General features: G+C 38.5%; 1 non-coding gene across 1 annotated transcript; it reads right to left on the reverse strand.

Annotated features, from left to right (window-relative positions):
* Window positions 1–3,594: 3,594 nt before the first annotated feature.
* LOC148568259 (small nucleolar RNA R71) lies at window positions 3,595–3,702 on the reverse strand. The gene has a single exon (XR_015882432.1). It is a non-coding gene; the product is annotated as a small nucleolar RNA R71 (small nucleolar RNA).
* Window positions 3,703–6,412: the final 2,710 nt, after the last annotated feature.

The following is a 6,412-nucleotide window of genomic DNA, read 5'->3' on the forward strand; positions in this document are numbered from 1 at the left end:
GTGCAACACTCAAGCTCAGCCCAAGCACACACCATGTGGGCCCCGGAAGTGGATTTATGCATCAATTACTTACTTCTGTAAACCCTAGTGACTAGTTTATTATAAATAGAACTTTTTATCATTGTATTCAGAGTCTTGGTTACTCCGGTTCCCCTCTGGGGCCGAGACCAATGAACTCCATTATCACTTATGTATTTTCAACGGTAGAGTTTCTACACTCCATAGATTAAGGTGTGGAGCTCTGCTGTTCCTCAAAGATTAATGCAGAGTACTACTGTTTTCTATTCAATTCATCTTATTTCGCTTCCAAGATATTCATTCGCACTTCAACCTGAATGTGATGAATGTGACAATCATCATCATTCCCTATGAACACGTGCCTGACAACCACTTCCGTTCTACATTAGATTGAATGAGTATCTCTTAGATCTCTTAATCGGAATCTTCGTGGTGTAAGCTAGAATGATGGCGGCATTCAAGAGAATCCGGAAAGTCTAAACCTTGTCTGTGGTATTCCGAGTAGGATTCAATGACTGAATGACTGTGACGAGCTTCAAACTCGTGATTGCTAGGCGTAGTGACAGACGCAAAAGGATAGTAAATCCTATTCCAGCATGATCGAGAACCGACAGATGAATAGCCGTGCCGTGACAGGGTGCGTTGACCATTTTCACTGAGAGGATAGGATGTAACCATTGACAAGGGTGATGCCTCCAGACGATTAGCCGTGCCGTGACAGGACATTTGGATCATTTTCCCGAGAGAAGACCGAAAGTAGCCATTGACAATGGTGATGCATTACATAAAGCCAGCCATGGAAAGGAGTAAGACTGATTGGGTGAAGATAGCAGGAAAGCAGAGGTTCAGAGGAACGAAAGCATCTCTATTCGCTTATCTGAAATTCTCACCAATGATTTACATAAGTATTTCTATCCCTGTTTTATTAATTATTTTCGAAAACCCCATTACTATTTTATATCCGCCTGACTGAGATTTACAAGGTGACCATAGCTTGCTTCATACCAACAATCTCCGTAGGATTCGACCCTTACTCACGTAAGGTATTACTTGAACGACCCAGTGCACTTGCTGGTTAGTTGTGCGAAATTGTGAACCATGGTATTGGCATCATGTTTTTGGGCGCCATTACCAGGGAAAGAAAGAGCGATGAATTTTACATAATTAAAGTGTAATCACAATTTCTGCACACCAAGTTTTTGGCACCGTTGCCAGGGATTGTTCGAGTATGGACAACTGACGGTTCATCTTGTTGCTCAGATTAGGTAATTTTCTTTTTGTTTTCTCTTCAAAAATTTTTCAAAAATCTTTCAAAATTTTCTCCTTTGTTTTCGAAAAAAAAAATTTAAAATAAAAATGTTTTCAAAAATAAATTATTCTATGGCTTCAAAACTTTCAAGAATGAATTCTAGAGTTTCATGGTAACATGTTGAATCCTGTCTGGCTGAAAAGCCATACCCAAACTCTTTTGGGATTGGTCTTCAACTAATCACCTCAATGGATGTAAATCCATTCTAAAGCTTGACTGGCTATTAAGCCATGTCTGACCCTTTGATTGGAGCTTTAGACTAAAGAGCATAAGATTCCTGGAATTCATATTAAAGATTTTGAAATCCTTATTTTTGTTTTTCAAATAATTTTTGAAAAAAAATACAAAAAAATTATTATAAAATCATAAAAATCAAAAAAATATCTTGTGTTTCTTGTTTGAGTCTTGAGTCATGTTATAAGTTTGGTGTCAATTGCATGTGCATCTTGCATTTTTTTTTCCGAAAATTTCATGCATTCATGGTGTTTTTCATGATCTTCAAGTTGTTCTTGGTAAGTCTTCTTGTTTGATCTTTGCATTTGCATGTTTTGTGTCTTTTCTTGTTTTTCATATGCATTCTTGAATTCTTAGTGCCTAAGCATTAAAGATTTCTAAGTTTGGTGTCTTGCATGTTTTCCTTGCATAAAAAAATTTTTCAAAAATGTGTTCTTGATGTTCATCATGATCTTCATAGTGTTCTTGGTGTTCATCTTGACATTCATAGCATTCTTGCATGCATTCATTGTTTTGATCCATAACTTTCATGCATTGCATCATTTTTCTTGTTTTTCTCTCTCATCATAAAAATTCAAAAATCAAAAAAATATCTTTCCCTTTTTCTCTCAAATTCAAAAATTTGGATTGACTTTTTTAAAAATTTTCAAAATCAAGTTGTTTCTTATGAGTTAAATCGAATTTTCAATTTGAAAATCTTATCTTTTTCAAAATCTTTTTCAAAAATCAAATCTTTTTCAAACTTCTTAGTTATTTTCGAAAATTCCAAAAATCTTTTTCAAAAATCTTTTTCTTATTTTTATATCAAATTTTTGAAAATAACAATAACAATTAATATTTTGATTCAAAAATTTTAAGTTTGTTACTTGCTTGTTAAGAAAGATTCAAACTTTAAGTTCTAGAATCATATCTCATGATTTCTTGTGAATCAAGTCATTAATTGTGATTTTAAAAAAAAATCAAACCTTTTTTCAAAACCAATTTCAATCATATCTTTTCAAAAATATCTTCTCATCTTATCTTTTTCAAAAATTTGATTTCAAAATATCTTTTCTAACTTCCTAACTTCTTATCTTTTCAAAATTTGTTTCAACTAACTAACTAACTTTTTGTTTGTTTCTCATCTTTTTCAAAACCACCTAACTAACTCTCTCTCTCTAATTTTCGAAAATATCTTCCCTCTTTTTCAAAATTTCTTTTTAAGTAAACTAATTATTTTATTTTTTATTTGAATTTTCGAAAAACTACTAACCCTTTTCAAAATTAATTTTCGAAAATTACTAACCCTCTTTCAAAAATTATTTTCGAAAATCCTCTCCCTCTCTCATCTTATTCTATTTATTTATTCATCTACTAACACATCATCTCACTTAAATTCGAACCCCCTCTTCCATCTGTGTTCGAATTTCTTCTTCTTTTCTTCCAACTCACACTGGGACCTCTATACTGTGGTAAAAAGGACCCCTATTATTATTATTTTTCTGTTCTCTCTTTTTCATATGAGCAGGAGCAAGGACAAGAACATTCTTGTTGAAGCAGATCCAGAACCTGAAAGGACTTTGAAGAGGAAATTAAGAGAAGCTAAATTACAACAATCCAGAGAGAACCTTTCAGAAATTTTCGAACAGCAAGAGGAGATGGCAGCCGAAAATAATAATAATGCAAGGAGAATGCTTGGTGACTTTACTGCACCTAATTCTAATTTACATGGAAGAAGCATCTCCATTCCTGCCATTGGAGCAAACAACTTTGAGCTGAAACCTCAGCTAGTTTCTCTGATGCAGCAGAACTGTAAGTTTCATGGACTTCCATCTGAAGATCCTTTTCAGTTCTTAACTGAATTCTTGCAGATCTGTGATACTGTTAAGACTAATGGAGTAGATCCTGAAGTCTACAGGCTCATGCTTTTCCCATTTGCTGTAAGAGACAGAGCTAGAATCTGGTTGGACTCTCAACCCAGAGACAGCCTGAACTCTTGGGATAAGCTGGTCACGGCTTTCTTAGCCAAGTTCTTTCCTCCTCAAAAGCTGAGCAAGCTTAGAGTGGATGTTCAAACCTTCAGACAGAAAGAAGGTGAATCCCTCTATGAAGCTTGGGAAAGATACAAGCAGCTGACCAAAAAGTGTCCTTCTGACATGCTTTCAGAATGGACCATCCTGGATATCTTCTATGATGGTTTATCTAAGATATCAAAGATGTCATTGGATACTTCTGCAGGTGGATCCATTCACCTAAAGAAAACGCCTACAGAAGCTTAAGAACTCATTGACATGGTTGCTAATAACCAGTTTATGTACACTTCTGAGAGGAATCCTGTGAGTAATGGGACGCTTACAAAGAAGGGAGTTCTTGAAGTTGATACTCTGAATGCTATATTGGCTCAGAACAAAATATTGACTCATCAAGTCAATATGATTTCTCAGAGTCTGAATGGAATGCAAGCTGCATCCAACAGTACTCAAGAGGCATCTTCTGAAGAAGAAGCTTATGATCCTGAAAACCCTGCAATAGCAGAGGTAAATTACATGGGTGAACCTTATGGAAACACCTATAATCCATCATGGAGAAATCATCCAAATCTCTCATGGAAGGATCAAAGGCCTCAACAAGGCTTTAATAATGGTGGAAGAAACAGGTTTAGCAATAGCAAGCCTTTTCCATCATCCACTCAGCAACAGAAAGAGAATTCTGAACAAAATACCTCTAATTTGGCAAACTTAGTCTCTGATCTGTCCAAGGCCACTGTAAGTTTCATGAATGAAACAAGGTCTTCCATTAGAAATTTGGAAGCACAAGTGGGCCAGCTGAGTAAGAGGATCACTGAAATCCCTCCTAGTACTCTCCCAAGCAATACAGAAGAGAATCCAAAAGGAGAGTGCAAGGCCATTGACATAATCAAAATGGCCGAACCCAATAAGGGAGAGGAGGACGTGAATCCCAAGGAGAAAGACCTCCTGGGACGTCCAGTGATCAATAAGGAGCTTCCCTCTGAGGAACCAAAGGACTCTGAGGCTCATCTAGAGACTATAGAGATTCCATTGAACCTCCTTATGCCCTTCATGAGCTCTGATGAGTATTCCTCTTCTGAAGAGAATGAGGATGTTACTGAAGAGCAAATTGCCAAGTTTCTTGGTGCAATCATGAAGCTGAATGCCAAATTATTTGGTATTGAGACTTGGGAAGATGAACCTCCCTTGTTCACCAATGAACTAAGTGATCTGGATCAACTGACATTGCCTCAGAAGAGACAGGATCCTGGAAAGTTCATAATACCTTGTACCATAGGCACCATGATCTTTAAGGCTCTGTGTGACCTTGGTTCAGGGATAAACCTCATGCCCCTCTCTTAATAGAGAAACTGGGAATCTATGGGGTGCAAGCTGCTAAAATCTCATTAGAGATGGCAGATAATTCAAGAAAACAGGCTTATGGACAAGTAGAGGACGTGTTAGTAAAGGTTGAAGGCCTTTACATCCCTGCTGATTTCATAGTCCTGGATACTGGAAAGGAAGAGGATGAATCCATCATCCTAGGAAGACCTTTCCTAGCCACAGCAAGAGCTGTGATTGATGTGGACAGAGGAGAATTGATCTTTCAATTAAATAAGGACAACCTTGTGTTTACAACTCAAGGATCTCTCTCTGCATCCATGGAGAGGAAGCAGAAAAAGCTTCTCTCAAAGCAGAGTCAAACAAGGCCCCCACAGTCAAACTCTAAGTTTGGTGTTGGAGGGTCTCAACAATACTCTGAATATCTGTGAGGCTCCATGAGAGCCCACTATCAAGCTACTGACATTAAAGAAGCGCTTGTTGGGAGGCAACCCAATTTTTTTTATCTAACTATATTTTTCTTGGTTATATGTCTTTATAGGTTCATGATCATGTGGAGTCACAAAATAAATATAAAAATTAAAAATGGAATCAAAAACAGCAGAAGAAAAATCACACCCTGGAGGAAGCATCTGCCTGGCGTTCAACGCCAGAACAGAGCATGGTTCTGGCGCTGAACGCCCAAAATGGGCATCATCTGGGCGCTGAACGCCAGAATTGCACCCTGGAGAGGAGCTGGCGCTGAACGCCCAGAACAAGCATGGTTCTGGCGTTCAACGCCAGAAATGGGCAACAAATGGGCGTTGAACGCCCAAAATGGGCACCAACCTGACGCTGAACGCCCAGAGTTGTGTGCAAGGGCATTTTACATGCCTAATTTGGTGCAAGATTGTAAATCCTTGAACACCTCAGGATCTGTGGACCCCACAGGATCATCTCAGGATCTGTGGACCCCACAGGATCACCTCAGGATCTGTGGACCCCACAGGATCCCCACCTACCTCCACTCACTTCTTCTCACCCCTCTTTCACAAAATCCCATAAACACTCTTCCCCAAAACCCTTCACCAATCACCTCAATCTCTCTTCCCCATCACCTCCTCACCACTCACATCCATCCACTCTTCCCCATAAACCTACCTCATAAACTCCACCTACCTTCAAAATTCAAAATCAATTTCCCACCCAACCCACCCTACATGGCCGAACTTCACCCCCCTCCCTTCCCTATATAAAGCCTTTCATTCTTCCTCATTTTCACACAACACAACCCTCTCTTCTCTTCTTGGCCGAAACACACCTTCCCCCTCTTCTCCATATTTTCTTCTTCTTCTTCTTCATCTTTTCTTTCTTCTCTTGCTCGAGGGCGAGCAAAATTCTAAGTTTGATGTGGTAAAAGCAGAAGCTTTTTGTTTTTCCATTACCATTGATGGCACCTAAGACCGGAGAATCCTCTAGAAAAGGGAAAGGGAAGACAAAAGCTTCCACCTCCGAGTTATGGGAGATGGAAAGGTTCATCTCC

Source organism: Arachis ipaensis, chromosome B4, assembly GCF_059453495.1.
Source record: "Arachis ipaensis isolate K30076 ecotype BB chromosome B4, ASM5945349v1, whole genome shotgun sequence".
Lineage (NCBI taxonomy): Eukaryota > Viridiplantae > Streptophyta > Magnoliopsida > Fabales > Fabaceae > Arachis > Arachis ipaensis.